Source organism: Peromyscus maniculatus, chromosome 3, assembly GCF_049852395.1.
Source record: "Peromyscus maniculatus bairdii isolate BWxNUB_F1_BW_parent chromosome 3, HU_Pman_BW_mat_3.1, whole genome shotgun sequence".
NCBI lineage: Eukaryota > Metazoa > Chordata > Mammalia > Rodentia > Cricetidae > Peromyscus > Peromyscus maniculatus.
Window position 1 is genome coordinate 115,325,914 of NC_134854.1, and position 23,669 is coordinate 115,349,582.

Consider the following 23,669-nt stretch of genomic DNA (forward strand, 5'->3'; position numbering starts at 1 on the left):
TTTTGGCAATAGCCTGGGTTGTTTGGGGTTTCCCGTGGGAACCCTTTGGCCAACAACCCAAATATGTAACCCAGTCCAAGTACTAGAAGTTTCATTTGGTCATGAGATGTCCAGTTAGGGCTCTGTATCCCCCATTACTTGAGATTTCATGTAGATGGCCTTAATATATATAAATACATATTATATATATTTAATACTTTATATTAAATATATATATATGTATATATATACACACATATATATATTAAAGGAAGCTTCTACTATAAAATGGCCCTTAGTTTTAGCTGTCCCTCCTCGGCCCCCCTTCTTGGAGTCCCTCTTCTCTCCCTATTCACAGTTTGATCTTCCCATTCCAGTCCTCCTGCCCTGTCCATCCATAACTATCTACTCTATATCCCCTTCCTAGGGAGATTCACTCTCCCCAGTAGACACTTACTCTCTACCTAACCTCTATGGTTCTATGGATTGTAGTATGGTTATCAATGACTTAATAGCTGACATCCACATATAAGTGAACACATGCCATATTTGTATTTCTGGGCCTGAGTTACCTCACTCAGCATGATTTTTTTCTAGTTCCATCCATTTACCTGCAAAGTTCATTATTTTCATAGTTGAGTTATATTCTATTATATAAATATACCACATTTTCTTTATCCATTCACCCATTGACAGAAATTTAGGATGTTTCTGATTTCTGGCTATTATGAATAGAACAGCAATAAATGAGTTTGAGTAAGCATCTCTGTAGTAGGATGAAGCATCTTTCCTGGATGTATGTTCAAGAGTGATATAGCTTGATCTTGAGGTAGATTGATTCCCATCTTCCTGAGGAACTGCCATACAGATTTCTACAAGTATTCACTCTCACCAGCAATGGATGAATGTGTCTCTTACTCCACTTCCTAGCCTGCATGATCTGCCTTTTGTTTTATTGATCTTGGCCATTCTGACCGATGTAAAGTGAAATCTCAAAGTAGTTTTGATTTGCATTTCCCTGATGAATAAGGATATTGAACATTTCTTTAAGTGCTTCTCAGCCATTTGAGCTTTCTTATGAGAAGTCTGTTTATATCTCTACCCTACTTTTTAATTGAGTTATTTGTTTTCTTGATGTCTAGTTTTTGGAGGTCTTTATATATTTTGGATATTAGTACTCTATCAGATGTGTAGTTGGTAAAACTCTTCCCATTCTATAGGCTGCTGCTTCTGAATGATGGTGTTCTTTGCCATGCAAAAGCTTTTCAGTTTCAGGCCCCATTAATTAATTGTTGATCTTAGTGCCTGTGTTATGGGTGTTCTGTTCAGAAAATCTTTTCCTGTGCCGATGATTTCAAGAATATTGCCCACTTTCTTTTCTCTAAGGTTCTGTGTATCTGGCCTTATGTTGAAGTCTTTGAGCTTTCTGCAATTGAGTTTTGTGCAGAGTGATGAGTACGGATCTATTTGGATTCTTCTATACACAGACATCTAGTGTGGCCAGCACCATTTATTGAAGATGCTATTTTTTCCCTAGTATGTATTTCCAGCTCTTTATAAAAAAAAAAAATGAGATGTCCATAGGTGTAGCTTGAGTTTTTCTGCCTTGCCCACAGTCAGGACAAATCTTTGTCACCCGCCAGTCCCAAGGCCGCTCAGACCCAACCAAGTAAACACAGAGACTTATATTGCTTACAAACTGTATGGCCGTGGCAGGCTTCTTGCTAACTGTGCTTATAGCTTAAATTAGTCCATTTCCATAAATCTGTACCTTGCCACGTGGCTGGTGGCTTACCGGCATCTTCACATGCTGCTGGTCATGGTGGCGGCTGCAGTGTCTCTCCCCTCAGCCTTCCGCTTCCCAGAATTCTCCTCTCTCCTTGTCCCACCTACTTCCTGCCTGGCCACTGGCCAACCAGTGTTTTATTTATTGACCAATCAGAGCAATTTGACATACAGACCGTCCCACAGCACTTCCCCTTTCTTTTTTTTAAAAGGAAGGTTTTAACTTTTACACATCTCCAAAGTCAGCTTGGTATATTTGGGAATTTGGGCGTAGCTTCTCTTACTACTTCCTGCTGGAGGGGGGCGCTGTATCTTATGGGGACACAAAGAAAATTTTAGGATCATGGAGTAGTCCGTGAGACCGTATTGTCTGAGCCAGTTGCCTTGAAACGATTCTGGATGTTGAATCATCTGGGTCATGGTGTCATCAGAGATCTTTCAGGTGGTCTTGGCTGGTCAAACCTGATGTATCTTAATCTGGAACAAATCCATAGCCTCTGGCTTTCTGTGGAAACAAAAGCAGAGCCTCCTTTCCAAAGCAACATATCCTTACATCCAAATTTTGAAGTTAAGGTACCTTTAAAACACACATTTTGGCATAACTCAACAGCTTTTGCAATCAAATGTTTCTCTTCAGTTACGAATATCAAAGAGAACATAATCCAGATTCTCTGTGTGGTAGCCATCTTTATGTGGCTTATGTTTTATATTACCTTGAGCCTATTGCTTTAAACTGCAGCCTTCTAAGCCTGAAACGGTGCTGTGGCTGCTGGCTCCACCCACTTCAGCTTCCCAACATGGCGGTGGTACGTTTTCCGCCAGCTCTGGGAGCCATCGTGGGTCTGTGCTTTTATCCAAGCAGCGTGTAGCCCAGAAACCTCTTTTTGTTTTGTACTAGTAAAGGCTAAATCCACCACGCAGCTTAATGTGCCATTTGCAGAGGCCTCATTCCCGCCATACTGCAGACCGAGCTCACACGCTAGGAACCCGCCAGTAGCTCAAACCGGCAGGCTGTCGCTCATTTGAGAGAGACAATTAGGAAACTGTTTTTAGCTCCATTTTAGAATCTTTTCTCAGGTTTTAGGTAGAAACTTTTGCCAACACGTTGGGCGCCATTTGTAACTTGAGTTTTCCTGCCTTGCCCACAGTCAGGACAAATCTTTGTCACCCGCCAGTCCCAAGGCCGCTCAGACCCAACCAAGTAAACACAGACACTTATATTGCTTACAAACTGTATGGCCGTGGCAGGCTTCTTGCTAACTGTGCTTATAGCTTAAATTAGTCCATTTCCATAAATCTGTACCTTGCCACGTGGCTGGTGGCTTACCGGCATCTTCACATGCTGCTGGTCATGGTGGCGGCTGCAGTGTCTCTCCCCTCAGCCTTCCGCTTCCCAGAATTCTCCTCTCTCCTTGTCCCACCTACTTCCTGCCTGGCCACTGGCCAACCAGTGTTTTATTTATTGACCAATCAGAGCAATTTGACATACAGACCGTCCCACAGCACTTTTTTTTTTTTTTAAAAGAGAAACTGGCGGGACCTCGCACAAGGTGTTCTGGAACCCAGCCAGTCCTGTGGTACTATCCTATTATATGTTGACCAAGTGTTTAACATTTGCTTTACATATGGGGAATGCATGCCATAAGATACTATTGCCTCCTTAAACCTTTTTAAATCCAACATTTCAATTGGAGCCCAAGTATTTTGTGTAGCCATTTGATCAGGCATCTGCTGTACTGTTACAGGATAAATTAAGGGTGACTGTGTGAAAACAGGCTTTCTTTCTGCAACCTTATGATCCCGACTTGAAACAACTTCACTGTTAATTTCTTCTGTCTGAATTTTTACAGGTTTAACAAGTTCTTCTAACGCTGTTATCCTGGCACTTAAATTGACTATCTTTTTAAATATTAAAATGTGGATTATTATAGTGATGAGGTGCATAATTCCACCAATACTAATATTATATAGTTGTTCCATTGCCAGACTGCCTAAAATTTCGAACAAAAACCAATTTTCTTCCAATGTACACATAAAACCCATTTGTTTTTTAATGTGGAAAAAAATTCTCTTTTAGATAGTTTCCTTTAAAATATCTGATATATTATGACTTACCAAATCTGCGTAGAACAGTAGAAATCCGAGGGGATTTTCAAAGCAGCCACCTAGTGTCCCAGGTGTAAATCCAGAGAGAGAGAGAGAGAGAGAGAGAGAGAGAGAGAGAGAGAGAGAGAGGAAAGAGAGAACGCACAAGAAAGCGTAGCCGGCTAAAGCTTAAATGCAGCCACGTGTTCCCTCTTGTGCCGAGTCAAGGCTTGGGTCTGGCTTCCTTAAGCTCCGACCACGTGCGTTGGCTTTACAGGCAGGGCCCTGTTCGGCAGGGCAGGTCTGAGTTGTTTGTAGCACCGGCTTTAGGCAAGCTGCTCACAGACCTAGGCCCGGGCTAGAAGTTGCTACCCGGACTAGGACGCCAGCAGCTCAGACTAAGAAGCCGATCGCCGCCGGCCGCCGTGTGCCGCCGCCGCCGCCGCCGCCGCCGCCGCGGGCCGCCTGCCGCCCTTGCGGGAAAGCGGACCTGCCGCCAAGCCAAGCAGTTTTTAATGGATTCTTGTCACGTTGGGCGCCAGATGTAGAAAAAAGGCTAGCTGCATATATATGTTTTTGTGTTCGAGTCTCTTATCAGTTTTCTGCAGGAAATCACGGCCTGGCCTAACATCAACTGAAGTCTCCAGAAAGAAGATGGGGCCCCACAACAACAACAATTCCACGTGGACAATAATAATATCATTAAGCTGACAAACATCATCCACAGATCAGCTTTGAACTACAAGGTGCTCAGAGCAAATTTGAGATGACTAGCTGAGATGATCCAGTCTCAAAGACTACTTGAATAAGGACTTGAGATAAACCCTCAACTTTGGCATTATACACAGACTGGATAATGAAGGATATAGTTACCTCTCCTAGAATTTGACAATTAACCTAAAATTTTTCTTTCAGGATAAAGAAAACTTCGCCCATACCCAGCAGGAAGCAATTTTAAGAATACGACGCCCACATTCCCAAAGAGGTGGTGTGGGGCGGGTGGTTTTTTGGTCTTTTTAATGGGTTTTGGGTCTGGGATAATTTTCAGTATTTAGGGGGGTTGGTTACAAGTTATTGTCAAGGGTTAGGAAAAAGGCTAAGCAAAGGAGATTAGATTTAAGGTTCTTGTTTAAAAAAAAAAAAGAGAAAGAAAGAAAAGAAAAAGACAATTACTAGTTTTAAATACTTTACATTGGATTGAATTGTTTTATATTGTACACAAATTTGAAACTGATATTGTTAGAAAATGCTATATGTATATTTCTAATTGTATTTATTCCATCCATTTAACAATGTAATGCAAATTTCTGATCCTTGAATGTTATTATTATCAACTATTAGGATATAAAGAAATGAAAGCTAGTAGTTAGACATTATCATAGAACTTGTAGTCATATTAGATATGTTTTAAAAATTGAGCAGAGATGTTTTAGACAGGTCATCTTCAAACCCTTCAGAGATCTACAGAATATGGCATTTAAAATGTTTTAATAACTTAGAAAATTTTTCTTTTTTGAGACATGTCGGCTCCTGGCAGTACCAATCTACTTTAGAGAAAATATGGGCATTGAAGAAACTGCATATGGAGTCAACTTTCATTCTGGCAAAAGTTAGCCACTGGACAACAAAGTATCCTCGAATCAACAGGACAAAATGGACAGACAGATCACGAAACAAGGGACTACTGATTCTTGCCAAAACAAGTGTGGTTATGGCTTTATCAAAAGGCATCTTCTGAGGCCAGGACAATATGGCCCCATCCCTGAAGTGGCCTTCGCATCCGGAAAAGGTACGGTGCCCTTTTCTTCGAAGGCAGCTTAACAGGCAGAGGGCCGATGGATTCTGTTGTACAATGGAACAGCAGCTGAAAGCTCATGCCTCTCAAAAGTAGACTGGCATTTAATAGAGGGATGTGGAGAAGAAGGGGATGCTGAGATGAAGCCATATATACACAGCCAAGAAGAATGGACAGCTGAATTAAAAAACTGTCAACAATTTCCAGAATTTAAAATCCTGAATCATGACAGGACACTAGTGGAATTCAGGTGTTTCTGGTACGTGGACTGCTCTCACCCAATGTGAGGTTGAACTGTTGACCTTGTGTACATCCTACTTCACAAATGAGTCTGTCAGATACACTAAGCCTATAGGCTGAAGATGATGCCCCAACACTGCGGAGAAACCTCAGGTGACTGCCCAGGCAGCTGGCTGTTTCTGTCAACTCACAAAATTTTTTGGAAGTTGCTTGCATGCACTTCCTGTTTTTATTTTTGTTAGCTAATATTATTCCCTTCTTGGGTCTCTGAGGGAGTTGAAGATTAGTTAGTTATGGTTGAAGATTAGTTAGTTATGGTTGAAAATTAATTAGGATAGAAAGTACATTAGATACATCTTGGAATTATCAAAATAGGATAGATAATGGAATTATTTTCTCTGATTCGTCAAATACCTGTTTAGGTATTTATTACTTGTATATATTGTATATAGTTATTGTACTTTTGTATATAGTTTTTCTTTTGTTAGTCATAACCTTTTGCTTTTTTTCTTTTTATTAAAATAGAAAAGGGGAAATGTGGTGGTAATCTAATTGTATTGAAATATTATTTTGATTTGTACTGAAATATTAATTTGATTGTATGTTAATAAATAAAGTTGTCTGGGGGTCAGAGCTATTAGAGCCATAGCAAGAGTGTGGCGGTGGTGGCACACGCCTTTAATCCCATAAGATCTCTGTGTGTTCAGGGATACAGCCAGCATTGGAGACATATGCCTTTAAGACCTAGGGGGCTGTACATTCAGACAGTGACGAGGCAGTCATGTGTTTGGGTTTACAACCAATGAGAAGGCAGAACAACATACTTTAAAAATACGAACCGAGAGGAAGTAGGTCTCTTTTCGCGAAGCTGGGACAGCAGGAGGAAGGGTGAGATTTTAGCTCTGAGCTCTGACTTCTCGGCTTTCTCTTTTACATTGTTTCTGTGTTTCTTATTTAATAAGACGGTTGGTTACATCTACACATAGGTGTGTAGACTCATTTCTGGTTCTTCAAGTCTATCAGGGTTTCTGTTTTTGTGCCAATACCATACTGTTTTTATTACTATAGTTCAGTAGTACAATTTGAAATTGGGTATATTCTTTTGTATTTGGATGAAATGTTCTGTAGATATCTATTAGAACTATTTGGTTAACATTAGTTAGCTCCAGTATTTCTCTATTTAGTTTTTGCCCAGATGACCTGTCTGTTGTCAAGAGTGGAGTATTAAAGTCATCCACTATCATTGTGTAAGGGTCAATACATGATTTAAGCTACAGTAGTGTTTCCTTTATGAACTTTGGTGGCCTTATTTTGGTGAACAGATGTTAAGAATTTCAATATCTTCTTGGTGGATTTTTCTTTTGATATGATGTAGTGGCCTTCTGTAGCATGAATCTTAAATGGTCTTATTAATGAGAACAAACCCGGGGCCAGTTATTGGGGTGAACATTGAAAGATCAAAGAAGCAGAACAAGCCATAGCCACCTCACCTTGCCAATTCCTCAGCTGATCCTGTTTCCTCAGACTGGAAGCCTCTCAGTCCTCATCCGAATGAATCTCAGCTGAACTGCTGCTCAAAAGCCTAAAAGCTTAACCAGCTCTAGTTCCTGGTCCTCACACCTTACATACCTTTCTGCTTTCTGCCATCACTTCCTGGGATTAAAGGCTCTTGTTACTACACATGGTTGTTTCCAGTGTGGCCTTGAACTCAGAGATCCAGGTGGATTTCTGCCTCTGGAATGCTAGAATTAGAGGTGTGAGTGCCACCATTTTCTGGCCTCTATGTCTGTCTAGTGGCTGTTCTGTTTTCTGATCCAGATAAATTTACTAGGGTGCACCATATATTGGGCAATACAATATCACCACAGCCTTCCCTATCTCTTTTTATTATTTTTAATTTAAAATCTACTTTGTCAAATATTAAAATGGCTACACTGGCTGGCTTTTTAGATCCATTTACTTGGAATATCTCTTTTCATTCTTTTATTCTGAGGTGCTGTCTATCCTTAATATTAAGGTGTGTTTCTTGGATGCAGCAGATTGTATTTATATATTTATGCATTTGCATATGGGTGTATGTTTGTTTAAAATTAATAATTAAAGGAAAAATGTATTTGAGTGTGAGTTATGAGAGTACCTGGAGGAGGAAAAGGAAGGGGAAATGATCTAATTGTATTTTAATTGAAAATTTAAACTTATTTTTAATTAAAGAAGAAAATTGTGTGTATAAAATACATTAGCTTTAGACATTTATTAAGCATTTATATTTTTGTTGGTATGAAATATTAAAGTATTGATAGCCACTGATTTGATAATGGTCTGACTTAAGAATAACCTCAGTGCCCCATTTAAAAATATAAGGTGGGGCACTGAAAAGGCAAATGGGCATCTTCCAGCATGACCTTGTAAAAAATGAATGTCAATCAAAGAAGTTAAGCCTAACTTATTAGCAATCATGGAAAACACCACTATCGCCATTAACACAGCAGCAAACATAACAACAAAATAAGACTTAAAAGCAATTATACTAGCTCCAAGACACACAATGAATGGCCTTATATGCAGGAAGGCAGGGAGTAACACTTAAGGGCTAATACCCCAGTAGATTATTTTCCACTTGGTGATGGTTATCAAGATGGCCATTTGTTCTATGTACCCATGCCTTCCTTTTGGGCATCTGCTGCAGGGTTATCATAATGCTTACACAGAATATCTTGTAGCTAAAACTGGTAATCTGAAGCTAAGATGGATTTACTTTTTTACAATATGACTGTATTTTTGCCAAAGAATGCAGAATACGTTTTATAAAGGTGTTCAAGAAAGAACACAGTATTTCCCTAGAAGGTATTTAACACAGTGTTCTTTCTGTGAATAAGAGTGGTTTATAATAGTCCCTAATTACTCAGTGATAAGAGCCACACTATCTTCTGATTATTTACACACACACACACACACACACACAAATAATATATTTCCCTCAATCTAAAATGTTTTTCGTATTTTATCTCCTAATTCCTAGCATTAAACATTGTAAAAGTAATTTTTATTAATCAATTAATTAATTTTTCTTAGCCCAATCAGTTTCCCCTCCCTCCTTCCTCTCCTTCCAGTCTCTCCCCTCAGCCTCCCCCACCCCCATCCACTTCCTTTCCCTTCCCTTCAGAAAAGTGCAAGCCTCCTATGTGTATCAGCCAGCCATGGCATATAAAGTTGCAGCAAGACCAGGCACTTCCTCTCCTATTACAGCTGGCTGAGTCAACCCAGTAGGAGAAAAGGGTTCCAAGAGCAGGCAACAGAGTCAAAGACAGCCCCCACTCCCTTTGTCAACAATTTGCCCTGCCTACAAGATATGCTAGGACAAAGGTGGCCAACCAATGACTGGTCCATCTTGAGACCCATATCATGAGAGTGAGCCCAGCCCTGACAGGGCCTAGAGGGCCAGAACCCAGATGCTTAACTGCACAGAGACCTAGGATACAACCAAACATGACTGGCAAAAATTAAAAAAAGTCAATGTAATGATTCCTAATGATATTCTGCTATACTCAGAGATCATTGCCTTGCCCAATTGTCATCAGAAAGGTTTCACCTAGCAACTGATGGAAACAGTTGCCCACAGCCAAATATTAGACAGACCTAGGGAATTCCTGTGGAAGAGGGAGAGGAAGAATTATGGGAGCCAGAGGGGCCAAGAACACCACAGGAAAACATACAAGTCAATTGACCTAGGCTCATGGGGACTCACAGAAAGTGAACCACCAAACAGAGAACTTGCATGGGACCGACCTGGGCTCTCTGCACATGTATTGCAGTAAAAGTAAATTTGTCTCCCCCCACCCCCTGCTCTTTTTTAAAATTAATTCTTTGAGGATTTCATACAAGGCATTTGATGGTATTCACCTCTCCTGGACTCCTACCAGATCCATGTCTCTTCTCTACCCATCCTACCTTGCCATTAAAAAAAACAAAACAAAACAAACAAACAACAACAACAAAAACGTGTCAAATACAATTTTTGCTGCTCAAAGGTCCAGGGGCTGGACTTGTAAAGAAAACTGACTCTTCCTCTCCCAACAGCTGTAACTGTCAATAGCTCTTTAACCAAAGAGACTCCATTAGTACCTCCCTAGCTCCATGCTGGGCTTTTGTCTGGCTTGACCTTGTGCAGATCTTGTACATGATGTCACAACCACTGTGAATTCATATTGTGCAAATACCCTTCTGTGTAGGAAAATACTGTTTCTTTGTAGTTGTTACTCACCATCTCTGCTCTTACAATCATTCAGCCCCTCTTCTTCCTGAGGCTTGGGGCAGGTATGGGTAGTAATGAAATAGATGTTCCATTTAGGGTTGAAAATATTGAAGTCTCTTATTCTCTGCACCCTGGCCAGTTGTGGGTATTTGAGTTAATTACCACATACTGAAAAAAGAAAAGAAAAGCTAGCTTCTCTAATGAAGGTTAACAGATGCACTACTCTATGTGCATAACAATTAGTCATTAGCTGTCAGTTTAATACTATGTCTATTTAGGAGAATAACAGTAGTAGGTTTTCCCCTAGAGCCTTTGGCCTGACCACACCACAGATTTTGTTCCCAATAACTGTACCAGCTGTGGCTTCCATCTTGTGGAGTGGGCCTTAAATGCAAGCAGAAAGTGATTGGTTGCTCCCATAACGTTTGTGCCATTATTGCACCAGTGGGGCTCTCTTGCCACGCCGGTCATTTTGTAGCTTATAGGCTTCACAGCTGGAAGAGATTATTACTTTTCTCATCTGGTAACACACATTGCCCCTTCCAGCACTATGGAAGGTAGACAGTAGAAATGAAGCTTTCAGGTGAACACCAGCTTGCTTCCTCCTTGTCCTGTGACTCAGCATGTGATGTCTCACCGACAAGTTCTAGAGGGCAACCAAGAGCACTGGCAATATCTTGTAATGTTTGGAGATCTATGTGACCTCACTTGCCCACAGCTGCAAAAGAGGTTTACTGCACCTCTGGCATTGGGCTTTCATTTGTTGTCCGATGGTACTTCCTAGGGGTATAGCTGATCCACTATAGGAAAAACCTCAATTTAAATTCCTTTTTATAAATATGTAAGTTTATATTTTAGGAAATGTCTACAGTAGTAAGTTACTACATGACTTTCTCAAAATGTCTTCAGTATTAATTATCCCTTCTTCTTCACTACTCTACCTGTCTTCTTATTCCCCTCTCCATTTAAGCACTCCTGTTTCATTATTCCCCTTTATACCACTGTGTTCTCTCTCCCTCCACCCCGAAATATCCTATATACTCCATGACCTCTATGGGTATTACAATGAAGATTCAAAGCTCGAATCCCCAAATGAGAGAAAATGCATGACATTTGTTTTTCTGGGTCTGAGTTATCTCACTCAGAAAGATTGATTCCAGCTCCACCCATTTACCTTTGAATTTCATAATTTTATTTTTCTTAACAGCTGAATAATATTCCATTGTTTAAATGTAGCACATTTTTTTTTGTCTTTCATCTGTTGAGGGAGGATATCTAGGTTGTTTCCAGTTTCTGACTGTTATGAATAGAGCAGCAATGAACATGGATGAGCAAGTGTCTCTGTAGTAGGTACCAGAGTTCTTTGGATATATGCCTAAGAGCACTATAGCTGGATATTGAGGTAGATCCATACCCAGCTTCCTGGGGGAACTGACACACTCATTTCCACAGTTGCTGTGCCATTTTGCATGCCCACCAGCAATGCCCAAGTGCTTCCCTTTTGCATCCTGGCCAGCACCAGCTGTCATTTGTTGTACTGATCTTGGCCATTCTGGCTGGTGTAAGAGGAAACCTCAAAGTAGTTTTGATTTGTATTCCCAATGGCTAAGGATGTTGAATGTTTCTATAAGTATATCCCAGCTATTTGGGTGTTTCATCTTTTGAGAACTCTCTGCTTAGTTCCTTAGCTCATTTTTAATTGTGTTACTTGTTTTCATGATGTTCAGTTGTTTTATATCTTTATGTATTCTAGACACTAACCCTCTATCAAATGGTCTTGTTTTTCTAAAGCTGTCAAGAATATCATTATGTTATTAATATTTAATTAATATCAGATAATTAAAATATTTATTTGTGGTGATGTATTGTATCCCCCGATATCATTAACCCTAATAAAGTTTATCTGAGGATCAGAGGAAAAAAACAGCCACTATAGTAAACATAAAGTTCAGGCAATGGTAGCACACGCCTTTAATCCTATCACTTGGGAGGCAAGGATCAGTCTGCATCTCTGTGAATTCAAGGCCACACTGGGAACAGAGCCAGGTGTGGTGGCACATGCCTTAAATTCCAACACTGGTTAACCAAGGAGGTCTGGAGGTCTGAACAGACAAACAGGAAATGATGTAGCTGAATGGAGAGAGGAAGTGAGATGCAGAACAGAAAAGCATATAGGCATGAGTAGTACACAGGAAGTAAGTCTCTTTGGCTGAGGATCTCCAAGTGGTGAGAATGTGGCTGGCTTCTTTCTGCTTTTCTGATCTCTTGGTTTTAACCCCACTATCTGGCTCCAGGTTTTTTATTAATAAGACCATTTAGCACTTCGTCTTACATCTATTTATTTGTTTGTTTGTTTTAATATAGGCTCCTTAGAGTTATAAATGCTCCAGTTAGAATAGCCTTCATTGTGTCTCATAGAATTTAATTTCTTGATTTCTCCCCTGATCCAGTTTTCACTCAGTTGTGTGCTGTTGACTTTCCATGGGTGTATACTTTTTGCCATTTCTATTTCTGTTGATATCCAGCTTTATTTCTTCATAGTAAGATTGAATGCAGAATGTTATTTCAGTTGTCTTGTATTTGTTGAGATTTGCTTTGTGTCCTAATATGTGGTCAAATTTGGAGAAAGTCCTATGGCTGCTGAGAAGGAAGTATATTTTTTTAGTGTTTTCATGGTGTTCTGCAGATATCTGTTAGATCATTTGATTTATGGTGTTATTTAATTCCAACATTTCTATTTAAGTTCCTTCTGAATGACCTGTCTGTTGGTGAGAGTGTGGTGCTGTAGTCACCCACTGTAACTGTATTAGGGTTAATGTGTGATTTTAGGTATAATCATTTCTCTTTTATGAAATTGGATACTACTATGTTTGGTGTATAAATATTTAGCTTTGTAATATCCTCTTGATGTTTTTTTTTCTTCATTGAGTGTACAGTGTACTTTTCCATCTTTTCTGAATATTTGTGGTTTGAAGTCTATTTGATCAGATATTAGAATGGCTGTGCCTGCTTGTTTCTTAGTCCTACTTGCTTAGAATACCTTTCCCCATTCTTTTACCTTAAGGTAGTTTCTGCCCTTGATTGCGAGATGTATTTTGTGGAGGCTGCAGAAAGATGGATCCTGCTTTCTAATCCAGTCTGTTAATCTGTGTCTTTTTATTGTGGAATTCAGACTACTATTAATTGACAGTTATTCTTGAACAGCATTTACTAATTCCTGTTATTTTTATGGTATTGTTTTCTTAGACTTATTTTTGGTAACAGTTCAGGTGTTGCTTATGTGTCTTTTTGGGTGTGTTTAATATTCACTTCTGACTGAAGCATTCCCTTCTATTATCCTTCATATAACTGTTTTAAGTTTATTCTTTAAATCTCTTTTTTTCATGGAAAGTTTTTCTATCTCTGTCAATTATAACTGATAGCTTTTCTAGGTATAGTAGTCTGGTGCTAGCACCTGTGGTCTTCCAGAACTTGTAAAGCATTAATCTTGGTCCTTCTAGAATTCATATTCTCCATTGAGAAATTAGGCATTATTCTGATAAGCCTGTTTTTACATACAACTTGGTCTTTTTCTCTTCCAGCTTTTAATATCTCTTCCATCAGAGGCCTGGCTCTGTATAACTCTAACTCTGGTTTCAGGACTTGTTCCACATGGTCTTGAAGCCCAGTGGTGGTGGGGTGACTGACATTTGGGTGGGTAGGTAATCTGGCTCTGGAAATTCATACCTGAGATTCTGTTTCAGACATCAGGTTTAGACTCCAAGTGGCCCCAGATAGGCACAGTGAGTGGGGTTTCTGATGCATGAGTAAGCGGGGTTGTAGGCTGGGGCTGAGTGACTCTAGCTAGTGCTCTAGTTTCAGATTCCAAGAGGTCCTATACCATGTAGTGGAAGGGGCTCAGATCTCTCCTGATTACCTGTCCTGTCATTGTGCTTTTGTTCCTTGTGACCGCTTCAGTATGCTTGCCCTTTTCTTCAGAATGGAGCATTCCTTCTAGAAGCCTCTGTAGCACTGGCTATGTAATCATACATTCCTTTACTCTGTTTTTGTGTGAAAAATTTTTATTTCTCCTTCAATTTTAAGTGATAGTTTTGCTGAGTATAATAGTCCATGTTGAGAATTATGGTCTTTCAGGACTTGGACTACATCTTTTCAGTCCCTTCTGACTTTAATAGTTTGTATTAAATAGTTAGGTGTTATTCTAATGGGCCTGTTTTTATAAATGACTTAATCTTTCTCTCTTGAATCTTCCAATACTGTTTTTTTATTCTGTATCTTTAATATTTTATCTATTATTTGTTGTGGAGAATTGGTGTTCTGTGGGCCTCCTTTACCTGGATAGGCATCTCTTTCTCTAGGTTTTAGTAATTTTCTTCTATGTTTTTACCATAGATATTTTCTATGCCTCTGCTATTGTTTTCTTCTCCTTCTAGGATCATAATTTAGAAGTTAGGACTTTTTATGGCATTCCAAAACTCTCCCATGTTCCTTTCACATCTTTAAAAAAGTTCCTCAATATTTACCAAATGAACATTTTCCTCTACTTTATCTTTTGTTCCTGACTCTTATTTTTGACATTATCCATGTTATTGGTGAGACTTTCCACTGTGATTATTTTATTGATTTATTGAGTATTTAATTTCAGCAATATTTATATGGTGGTTTGAATAAGAATGGCCCCCATTGCTCAAATATTTGAATGCTTAGTCATGAGGTAGTGGCACTACTTGGGAGGGATTGGGAGACATGGCTTTGCTAGAGTGTGTATGGCCTTGTTGAAGAAAGTGTGTTACTGGGGTGAGCTTTGGGGTTTCAAAAGCTCAAGTCAGGCCCAGAGTCTCTTTCTTCCTGCTGCCTGTGGATCTATATGTAGAACTCTCAACTGCTTCTTCAACACTATGTCTGCCTGCATGCTGCCATGTTCCCTGCCATGATGACAATGGACCAAAGCTCTGAAACTATAAGCAAGCCCCCAATTAAATGCTTTATTTTCTGAAAGTTACCATGATCATGGCATCTCTTCACAGCATTAGAACATTGAATCACAAGCACAAAACAGAGAGAACAAGCTGGGAATAACATGGTTCTTAAATTCTCAAAGCTTAACTCCAGTGATATAATTTCTCCAGCAAGGCTACACCCCTTAAACCAGTGGTTCTCCACCTTCCTAACACTGCGACCCTTTAATACAGCTCCTCATGTTGTGGTGATCCCCAATCATAAAACTTTTATAAATTGTAATGCAAATATTTTTGGAGATAGAGATTTGTTACAGGGATCATGATCCACAGGTTGAGAACCACTGCCTTAAACCACCCCAAATACCACCAACAATTGGGGACCAAGTATTCAAATCCCTGAGACTATGGGTGATATTTCCCATATCAAAACCATTCAAGTTGTTTGACCATATTTATAATTACTCTTTTGAATTATTTTATCTATAATTTCTTCTTCCATGTTTTTTTCATTATTGACCATGACTATAGGATTTTTTTTTTTGAGATGAAATTTTATTCTTTTAATGTTGTTTTTATCTCTGTGTTGGGATTTGCACATCTGGAGTCAATTTGTTCATTGAGGTTTCTTTTGTTTTTTCTTTAACTCACCTTCTTTAGGCAGAGGTGTTTACAGTATTCAGGATGAGGTTGACTCATCACAGCATTGGGATCCTGGTTTCCTCTGTTTGTCTATCCAGGTCTTCTGTTTCCCTGCTACAGACCAGGGCCTTCCTTCAGTCTAGTCAAGGAGCCTGGCAGTGTGGACTGGTCTGGTGGCTCAAGGCTGGATGGAACAATGGAAGGTTCTAGTCAGACAGCTGGCAGGGCTCTGTCATGTACGATAGCTGAACGTTCCCTGGGTGGGATCTGGAAAGTCCCAAAGGGAGGGAAAAGGGCTGAGAGAAGGTGTTTATCCCTGGCAAGCAGCTGTAGGACTCGGTCTACTACAACCTTGGGTCCCTAGCATGTGCGGTGACTACAGAGTCCCCGGTAGCGAGGCACAGTTCACTTTTCATCATAAGGAAACTATCCAACACTTTACTCACTACGGTCTCCTTCACTAGGTCCTTCCCCATTGATTCTCAAACTTGAGATTCTTTCAAAGGAAAACTAACCACAGCTCTCTAGTGTTGACTTATTAGAATGGCATGCGGATGTCTAATGTAGAGGTAGATACAAATATTGATACAAGTCAAATGGAATTAGGGAATAGATAAGAGCAGAGCAGACAGATAAAATAGATAAAATGGAATCAGAGAATAGATAAAAGCAAAGCAAAGATTTGAACTGCACATGTTTGCTAAATGTAGAAGCCAAGGTTATTTTGTTTAAACACAGTGGCTGCTTGCTTCATGAGTATAGTCATGGCCAATGCTTTTTAAAATAGCTCTTCTGAAACCCCAAGTTGGAGGTAATGAGCCCCTTTCTTCTCACTATTTTTCTGAACTGCCAGGAAAATTGTATCCAACTCGAAGTTCATTTATTAAGTCAATCTGTATTCTGTGTTTCTAGCTTATTGAAAACATTATTATTCCAATGCAATAAGAGACCCAGACATGAATAAGGTCACCCCATATGATATCTGTTGCTTTGTAAGAAATAACCATAGGTGTGTGGTGGCGCACACCTTTAATGCCAGCACTTGGGAGGCAAAGTCAGGCGGATCTCTGTGAGTTTGAGGCAGCCTGGTCTACAAAGCGAGATCTAGGACAGGCATCAAAACTATACAGAGAAACCCTGTCTCAATAAAAGAAAGAAAGAAAATAACCCCCAAACTTACGGGCTTAATATAGAAATGATCCTTTGTTCTCCCCCTTAGTTTCCGTGGGTCAGGGGTCTAGAGATGTGCTTGGGCTCTGATATTCAGATGATAAGTGAAGATTCCATGACCTCAAATCTTTGTCAGTACATGCCTGGTGAATGGGTTGTCCAGAGAGAAAACGGTAAGCTCTCTCTGCATTTGACCTATGCACATTGATGGCCTCAGGGAGACATTTTTTATATGGGCTCAAGTGAGTCCTGCCAACTTTCAAGGACAGGGAAGTTAAGTTTCATCTTTTGCAATGAAAGGCGTGAGGAAATTTGTAATACATTTTGAAGTCACCAGAACACTTAAAAATTGTGTGGTCATGCTGAATTTTAGGATGCCATCTGTATGACTGATTCCTTACAGACTATGTCTTAGCCAGGGTTTCTACTGCTGTTATAGAACACCAGGACCAAAAGCAACTTGGGAGAGAAAGGGTTCATTTCATCCTACACTTTCAGGTAACAGTCCATCTCTGAGGCAAGTCACAGCAGGAAGTTAGCAGGGCAGAAACCTGGAGTCACAAATGGATACAGAGGACAAAGAAGAATGCTGCTGACTGGCTTGCTCCTCATGGCTTGCTCATCTTTCCTTCTTATAGCACCCAGGACCAGCAGCCCAGTGGAGGATTATCACCGACATTGGGCTGGGACCTTCTTCATCAATTATCAATCAGGAAAATGTATCACCGGCTTCCTCAAAGGCTAATCTGGTGGGGTGTTTTCTCAGTCGAAGTTCCTTTCCTCAAATGACTCTAGCTCATGTCCAGTTAACAAAAAACTAAGTAAGACAGGCTACATCATTTTAAAGACACAGAACCTTTAGAAGTAAGCCAGCCCCCACTCCTTTGTGGTCCCCCCCAAACCCCGTGAGAAAAAATGCAGTGATGCACTTGTCATAGTAACTAACTCGTATAATGTGGAACAGAGGTTTCCTTTCGTTACAGCACAGGTGAGAACGTGCTCAAAGGAACAGGAAGTCAAGTTGGGAGGAGGGTCTCGTGAAGTCAAAAATGTGTGATGTGTTTGATGACTTTGTGTCTTCTTAGGTGTTCTTTGTATATATTCTAATGACAAAACACACCTCTATAAACACCTAGGACTCGATGGTGGTGTTTATTCATGTAGTCATTACTCAATGATACTTATTATGAAGCTACAGACTCTGCCAGGCCTGGGGGATCTGACTGTACTAATAATACAGCATCAGCTCTCCAGGGCATTACACGTTGTAGCGGGGTACTATCCAAATTGTTACAAATGCAATGAGGACTAGGAGAAGAAGACCATAGGGTGCTGTGGAAATGCCAACAATCTCGAGAAGGAGCTGGAATAAGGAATGGATGAGTGAAGCCTAACACCTAGAAACTAAGAAGGAGATACTAAAGAAAGGCAGAGTGTGAGAGTTCGTGGGCTTTTCCTTTGTTTTCTTCAAATACTGCATGGTTCCCTGTGTTTCAAATAGTACATAAGAAAGTTGTAACTACATTGAAATCAATTTTTGTTCTACAGAAGAGTGCTTTTGGTGGATGAGATATGAATGTTGATATTCAGTCATGTTTGGGAATTTGTTTATCAGTAAATCTTACAGAATGTTCTTCCTTCTTACTGCAGAAGGATACATATTGTACCAGCCAAGGTCAGTCCTCTGCAAACAGTTATTTTAGATGGCTGGTGCTGTGAGTAAATTGATTTGCTCACCTGCCAGAACTGTGCAGGAGCATCAGACTGGAGGTTCTATGCGTGAAGTCCTCTCGCCATTAACAATTCCTTTCTGTATCTTTGCAACTGGGGCTCTATATATCTATACATTTTATATTTGGACTTTTTATATCTAGCCACCTACACAGATAATATATTATTCTGCCATCTGTGAACTCCAAAAGAAGCATCACCCTGAATGTCCCTGTGGTTGGAGATCTTTGTGCTCCATATTTTCCACTTGTTACACCAGGACCGTGGTCGGTGGGATGGCTGTGCCACTCCATAAAGCAAATGGGAAGGTGAGAGAGGAAGACATATCTTGCAAGAGGAAGACAATCAGATGGCTTAAGTCCTCTATGAGGGTCCCTTGTAGGAAGAAGACGAAAAGACTTCCTTAGAGCCTTGAATCCTGATCACTAGAGCATGCCTTCCTTCCCCCTGGCCTCCCTGTCATTGTCTTGGGAACAGTCTACTTCTTACCTTGAGATAACCACGTTAATAATTAAGGTGGGACCTAAAATTCACCAGGATGTTGCCATTATCTGTGCTGAGGGTCAGGCTAATGAAGAGTTCACATTCAAATACTTAAGTGAAAGTGCAGAGGCTTGACTCACTAGAATGGATGCTGGCTCCTCAGATGGAGAGGGGTCCTGCACTCTCTATAAGACCACATACTTACTCTGATTTCTGAATGGTAGAATGACCCATAAAACTTGGTGAGAGAGGGGGGCATTTTCAAGACAGTGGATGCTTGCTAAGTGATCAGGAACTTGTTTGGAGATATATCTGTTGTATCTACACTGATGGTGCCTGCTGAACAGGTGGGTGTGTGGAGCAAGATGTACATTTTCCAAAGCAAGAGGTATGCACTGGAAAAGATGCTCAGAGCCTGGCTCTTGAACTTGATAGAAATCACATCTCTCTCTCTCTCTCTCTCTCTCTCTCTCTCTCTCTCTCTCTCTCTCTCTCTCTCTCTCCCAGCTCTCCCATCAAGTTTACTGATGTTGAGACTAACTTCTAGGAACAACCCAAGTTGTCACAATTCTTAAGCTAATGATAGATGCACAGTTTCAGTCTCTGCTGCCAAAAAAGGCAAGGTCAGGCTGTGGTTGAAAGCCTGGCTCATGCTACTTCGTTTGAATCTCACTCGGGAATCAGGGTCGATTTTTCTAAGTTTCCTGGGTATATTCCTTGTACTGTAAAGCAGGGATTATAGCAGGACCTACCACAAAGCATTGTGAAGGACAGTGAAATGAAGACCCAGGAGGGCCATAAGCACCCTGAATGCTACAGTAGTACTTGGTGCATGCAGCTTTCTATACAGGTGAGTGATGGAAGTGTAGTGAAGCCAATGTTTCTCCCTCTTTTTGCCTCACCCATGGATTGAGGTCATTTCTGAATCCAGACTTCCATCACTCTTGAGCTCCCCTCCACTCTGAAATGGAGCACAGAGCGGGAGGAGGGCCATTGGCACAGGGCCCTGTCCTCACGAAGCGAGCCAGGTTCTGGCCAGGACTGCGCTACATGCAAACTTCTAAGCCACTAGAAATTTCACATCCATGGCAGATGCTGTAGAATGTTCAACAATGAAGATGTGACATGTGCCTTTTGTTGGAACTCAGGAGCAGCACTTCCAGCACTCCATTTCAGATGTTCTTTGTCTGTTTAGAGGCGTGACAGGGACCAGGAAAGATGGATGAGGCTTTGGGCACAACCACGCGAATTCCAATTTTCCTATTGATTTCTAACCAGAATGGCAGGACTACATGGGATAACAATAGAGACTTCAACACAAGGGAGAGGAGCCCATGGGTCCATTACCATAGGCAACCCAAGTGCTGAGAATCTGCTGGTCTCATGGTAAGATCCAGTAAATCCCTTGACTTCCGACTTGGCCAGTTCATAGTCTTCCACTATTTTCACAGAGGCTGTTCTTCTGCGAATTGTACCTCACTTTCCTTCTGTTTGGGTTTTATTTTGAAAGAGTCCCCAGCCCATGGTAGCTTAGTCTACGTGTGTGTGTGTGTGTGTGTGTGTGTGTGTGTGTGTGTAGGTAGATAGACTCTAAGCTGATGCTAGGAGTCTTGGTTAATCACTCTCATCACTCGCCACTTATTCATTGAGACAGTCTCCCCATTGTACCAGAGTTGCTGCTTCAGCTAGTTTGGCGAGGCAGCGGGCCCTGGTTTCCTCGTCTGTGTCTCTCAAGCAGCAGGATTACAGGCAGGACACCACACCCACCTGCTACTTATGTGGATTCCAGAGATTTAACTCACATCCTCCTACTTGAGCAGTAAGGCCTTTCCCCATGGAGCCATCCCCTAGCCCTTACACTTTAGGCTTACCAGGTCATCAGCAGAGAGAACGCTGCAAACCATCCAGTGAGTTTCCAGGAGGGGATTTTCATGGGTCCAGCGTGAATTATGTGTTGTTCTCTGAGAAAATGGAAACAGCACCCTGATTGGCTGGCCCGACACAATCCCCTTAGGTGAAATAGAAGTATTGAATTCAGCCTTCACATTTTAAGAGGAGGGGAACGGCTGGTGGCTTCAAAGTAAAATTGGAGCATTGTTCCCCAGGAAGGCAAAGAGAAAGTCAAAACTGACAGATCCCATTCCAAGCAAGGGTTCAGAACGAAGGACATCAGCACACACATGCCTGTAAAACTGTGAGCCAAGAAACGTTAGTGCAGCAGCTGGGTAAACCTGATGTTGATGTGGATGAACTCTTTTTCTGTGTTCTTTTCTTACAGACAAGACCTCAAGGTCCGTTCACTTGCCGAGCCTCTGGTGAGCCCCCTGCCCTATGCCTGGTGCTAGGCTAGACACTGAGGTCAAGGCAGCTGCAAGACCTTCAAGGCACCCGGGCCTGAAGCCTGCCTGGAAACTGAAACATGCTCCAGCCATGTTCTATTTCTCACCAGCTGGGATTTTCATTTCTTCTTCCTCCTCCTATCAGACTGGGACCTGCTCACATCCCTCTGCATCCTAAGCTCATGGAAGGCATGTCATGAAACGGGATGTAGCATGGGAGATGCAGGTAAGAAATCTGAAGCAAATGACCTCATCTAACCCTCATCAGCCTCCGCCCTGGCTCTTGCCCTCACAGCAGGTACAAGGACAAAAGGCCCATTGTCCTTGGAAGCCTATAGGATAAATGGAGAGAAAACGTGTCTTTGCTAGTTAATCTGCCCTGATAAAGAGTATTGTTTTATCTCCTGCCATCGCTAAGGTCTCAAGGGGTGAATTCTACCGGGGACAAAGTCTGCGTTGTTTTTTCCAACTCACTGAGATGATTAAATTGACCTTTCATATACTCTACGGGTGTCACAAGCCAAGTGCCAGGGTGTTAGAGTGCCCTGAGAATATTCTCCTGTACCCCCACAAGGGGCATGCCGTCTACAGGGATGCTGTGGGGCTGAGAAGTGGTGTGCTTCTCTTCAGCTTCACTTCGAATTTTTAAAATTAGGAACGCAATCCCTTTAGTAAATTCGTGTTTATATTAAAAATACAAAGAAAGTACAACAAATTGTCTCCTTTTCCCCAACACCTTCCTCTAATTTCCCCTAATGGTATCATTTACACTTATGGTTTGCTAAACCAGTGAGAAGGCAGCACCAATACTTTATTATACTAATTACATTAGATTACATCACAAGTACACGGTTTACTGAGGTTACTCTGCATTGTACCCGTTGCCGATTTGGTCAGCGTTATGACACATACCTAGCACTGTATGGAACCATGTGGAGGAGTTTCACTACCTGAAGGTCTCATGTGTCCTACCGGCTCACCCCTCATCTCGCCTCCCACTGTCCCCAGGCAGGTGCCAATGCTTTCACCTGTTCCCGAATGTCATAGAGTTGGAGTCATCACTATGGTCACTCAGACAAGCATCTTTCACTTGGCATCGGGATAACTTTCCCCCTGCTTGTGTGGCTTGATAGCTCATTGCTTTCTACTACTCAATAGTTTCTTGAGGTGCTGGGAATTGAACCCAGGGCCTTTCATGATGGGCAATTGCTGTGCCATGGAACAACATCCAGACCTTATATTGCCCAACAGCTTCTACCTTACTTTAAAAGCCTTTCGTGTGACAACTAATATTCTCGGCCCTGTCTCCCAATTTAGAAAAATCCTCATTGCATGTGTTATTTCAAGAACTAAAATGTCTAAAGAGGCAGTTTCACGTGCGTTTTTGTAAGGCAGAGAAACAGCAAGTTGTCATATGTCAGCTGTGATCTGACTGGATTAAGTTGGCTTGAGTTTCAGGCAGCATCAACATTCATGGCAATTATATCCAGACGCATTTATAGTCATATAATTAGTGTTTCTCCTGAAATAAATGATCTCCTGGTTTCCCCTCCAGCAACATAGGAGGTCCCACTTACAGTTAGTAATATTCACAAATTCACTTTTAATACATTGGTCTAACATTTTTCATTTCTATTTACATTTCTGGAACAGAACATACCTAATCTGTCCAGGAAAGCGGTATGGTAAGGGGTGTTCCTGTTCAGTTATCCTGCAACACAGAGGCTGGGGTGGGAGCTCACTGTGGAGTGTATGGCTCATAGGATGCCAGGGCCGGGGCTGAAGGTCCCTGCCATGCTTGAAGAGATTAGTGTTCTTAAGCATCCAGTTCTCCCCAAGACCTGGTGTATTCATCCATAAACCACAACTGATGATAGTTTCCACCTTCTAAGACTGTTCTGGAGGTCCAAGGGGAAAACCCACGGAGCATATCAACAGCAGAGGCTACAAGAAAAACCCTCGGCAAACAGCAGCAAGCCGTACAGGGACTTTGGTCCATGGAGAAAGGAAGGGCTAAGTCCATTTAGGTGCTCATTAAATTAGTCTGCAGGGGCAAAAGCAGAGTTAATCCTGTCACAGATGTGTTCCTAGATAGCTAAGTCTGTCCCGGAAGCCAGCTTCACTGAGGTAAAGGGAAATGGAAAGGTCAGGGGCCATGTGAAGCGTTACAGAATTGAGCGCACCATGCTTCTTTGTGGGCTCTACCCCTG

At 41.3% G+C, this 23,669-nt stretch overlaps 1 long non-coding RNA gene across 12 annotated transcripts in view; it reads left to right on the forward strand.

The window, feature by feature from the left end:
* The window catches only part of LOC107399835 (uncharacterized), a 356,785-nt gene that overhangs the window by 106,926 nt on the left and 226,190 nt on the right, over positions 1-23,669 (forward strand). For all 12 annotated transcript variants that reach the window (XR_013050028.1, XR_013050030.1, XR_013050031.1 and 9 more), the window contains exon 2: positions 21,399-21,685. This is a non-coding gene — a long non-coding RNA (uncharacterized LOC107399835). The remainder of the gene's footprint in view (positions 1-21,398; positions 21,686-23,669) is intronic.